This window comes from Aplysia californica, unplaced genomic scaffold (genome assembly GCF_000002075.1).
Source record: "Aplysia californica isolate F4 #8 unplaced genomic scaffold, AplCal3.0 scaffold00037, whole genome shotgun sequence".
Lineage (NCBI taxonomy): Eukaryota > Metazoa > Mollusca > Gastropoda > Aplysiida > Aplysiidae > Aplysia > Aplysia californica.
In genome coordinates, this window is record NW_004797307.1 from 577,071 (window position 1) to 580,370 (window position 3,300).

Below are 3,300 nucleotides of genomic sequence, written 5' to 3' on the forward strand. Positions count from 1 at the left end.
GCAGATTCAAGGAATATAGATACATATAAGGATATGAGAGAAGGACATGTTAAATATAGATCTGAATGGCGAGTGATGATGAGGGGTGGTATTTATATATATTGAAAAACTGGAAAATATTCAATTAACGCTTTTCAAGTTTTATTAAGATTTTTTATTCATTTGATGAGGACACATTTTCATACCAATACCATGGATTGGTAGACAACAACAAATTTAATTAATTACCAGAATTACATTTTATGTGGGTTTTTTGCGTACATATCGCACCATCAATTACCATTGAGGGTTGTGAATAACAATTTGAAATTCTAAGCAAGCTGAACAAGGACGACATACAAATCGTCTAAAACATTCTGTAATTCCACAGAGTTACCTTTTGTACGTAGTCTTGTACAAGACTGATCAAGTACTGCAAGGCAAAGTAGAGACGAAGAAAGACACTGATGAACGTGAAATCCAGGGATCTACAACTTCATAAATGCACAAATGGTCTATAACTTTATAAAACAATAGATCTACATCAACAGCGGTCTCCACAATACGTCAACAGCGGTCTACAACAAATACAACAGTTGTCTACAACATCATAAAACAATACGTCAACAGTGGTCAACATAAAACCAGCCAACAAGGTCTACACAATACGTCAACAGAGACCGGGGAAGACGCGGGCCTGCTGTGGCAAGAAGTGGAGCACCAACGGACGAACAGAGTGACCGATGGGACGAGGTCTTGTGATGTCACCCGTGTGGACATGGCCTGGACGCCCTCCCTGGCGTGGCCGAACTTTGTGGAGACAATTCGCCCGACAACTATACACACCTGGCCATCCAGCTCACTCACAGCAGGGGCTCACAATCTTCCTGTACGAGAAATGTAGAAATGTGTCCGTGAAGGGTCGACGCAACATACAAGGGGTAGGCAAAAGTAGGTATACTAGTACAGGAACATTTACTGCTTTTAGTCAATTAGTGTATGTTGTCCAATGTAATAAAGCATAGTCAATCCCCATACTCAAACAGTCCTCTGTATGTATGCAGTGCAGGTAACAATGCGATACTGTATATCTACGTATATATTTTTTTAAAGACAAAATGGATTGATTGAACAAGCTTCCAAGTTAACAGTGCTATTGATACAAGTACATGTGAAGCGCATAAAGCACGTTATCGGACTTCCGACTCACGAGTAATTAAAAGACAGGAATGCAAATAATGTTCATAAATTTGCACTTTTAAGGACAAGCGGGCAACGCAGATTTCGGGGATTTCCAGAAATCTTGACCACCAAAAAGTGGGCATTGTTCTACCTATAGGAGAAGTTTGGTTTCATTGGTGTGTATATTTGGTTATAGAGAAACTGAACAAGGGTCCAAAAACTTCCTTTGATTTTCTCAAAACAGCGTTTTACGGGATAGCCCCTTGTGCTTAAAAGCAACCAAATATGGTAACAGTTTTCAGCGATATGAGGGGGGGGGGAGCTCAAATGAAAACGGAATTTCTAGAGAAAAAAAGCCTTTAGTGTGAACAGAGCACCACGTAGAATCCTGCACATGACAAAATAAGACCCCGATTTTCCGATTTTAAAAAATAGGGCTTTGCCCGAGCAGGATCCAGGGCCCTAGCCAAAGTCAAGACGCTCGAGAAAATATCCCGAGAACAAAAATAAACATCTACACCCTAAACAGTTATTGGAAAGCCCAAGAATAACCCCTAGATCCAGAGTAGAAACGAAGATTCTAAACAGTCACTGGAAAGGCCCAGGATTACGTCTAGATACAGAGAAGAAAAGAATTTTCTCAACAGTTATTGGAACGCCCCAGAGGTACCTCTAGATCTAGTTTTCAGCGTTGTTGGAGCGGCAGATGAGGATGCACAGACGGTCTTTAGGAATATGCTGCAGCAGTTGGACCAGAACCGACCCGCGTTGTTGGACCAAGTTCTCACACTTAGGCCTCAAGGGATCGGGGGCGAAGTGACACAACCTGTCTAGGCCGCTCTCAATCTGCGCCTGTTGATAAAAACAAATGTTAAATTTGATGAGTATGCAGTAGAAATTTTTCCGGCAAATAAAGGACGAGGCAAGATTTTTAAAGCTTTTGAGTTGAAGCCGTTTATCTTTTTTAAACACGTAATTAAAACAATTCCTCCGTGACAGTCTTGGTGTAAACATGAAAATTTAAATTAAAAGCGAATAAGGAAAAGTAGAAAAAAGAGGAAGAGTGGAAAATAGAGAAAACGGCCCATAAAGATCATAAAAGGCCAGAATAAGCAAAAATCTTCAAAGCATTTGAAACCAAAACATGGCCACAACTTATATTCACAGCAGAAACTGAAGCAGATAAGCGGTAAAACATGCTTTTAAGACATTTTCTCCAAAAGTCTTCCACCCTGCTCTAAAATCTTTTTAAACACTATTTTGCAGTAACGCATACATACGTTTTTGGACAATTGTTCAGGAAATACGATTAGGGATTACCCCAGTTTTCACCCCAAACACCATTTTTAGGAGCCTCACCACCCCTAACTGGATTTAAAATATTGAAACTTTCTTGTTCAGTCCGACTCCGTATCCAAAGGGCTTACCTGAGAGCTCTCTTGCAGCAGCTGCTCCAGACGTTGCACGACTCTCTCGCACAAGAAACACAAGCGTCCTCTCTCCGCCTCCTGGGCACTGAGTAAAAAAAAAGAAAGTCACACGGACATTCAAAGTTTATAGGACTAAAAGTAATGTGTTAGCCTATAAACATCTGAAATTCTCTTCTGACATCAATTTACAACTGGCTGTTTGATGAAAAGTTCAGTTTCGCCTTCTTTAACTCAATGGGGACGTGCATTCTGCTCATTCGACTAAGCTTGAACACTTGGAGCATTTTAAAAAATGCCCGGATAATTTCGTTATTCACACAGATTGTTCAATTCTGTCCTATAAGGGCAAACAGCAACAGGCAGGAAATATGAACACGCAGATTCATGTTTTCATTAGTGTATGATGGTTCGAAATGTACCTCATGCCTTTGGCGTGCTGCTGATCGGACCGATGTCTGTTACGTCCGCTTTTGATTGGTTGAGTAGATCTAGGTGTTTTTACGGCACTATCGACTCAACTTGCAACTGCCATCAAGTTTTAGTGCAACAACTCTATTATGTGAAAAGGACTGACAGACTTACAAAAAAATCTTTGTAAATATGTTATACGTCATTTACACGGGTATTTACAATATTAATTTCAGCGTTACGTTTGCAAAGCGGGAAGTTTCTTCGTTCGGGCACGAATTACGGTCGCTATCATGTCGAT

The 3,300-nt window shown here is 40.4% G+C and overlaps 1 long non-coding RNA gene across 1 annotated transcript; it reads right to left on the reverse strand.

Moving 5' to 3' along the window:
• Positions 1–256: 256 nt before the first annotated feature.
• Positions 257–2,697, reverse strand: LOC101860478. Its single transcript, XR_004859541.1, has 3 exons — positions 2,589–2,697; positions 1,832–2,013; positions 257–866 (listed from the first exon to the last, which is right to left on the reverse strand). It is a non-coding gene; the product is annotated as an uncharacterized LOC101860478 (long non-coding RNA).
• Positions 2,698–3,300: the final 603 nt, after the last annotated feature.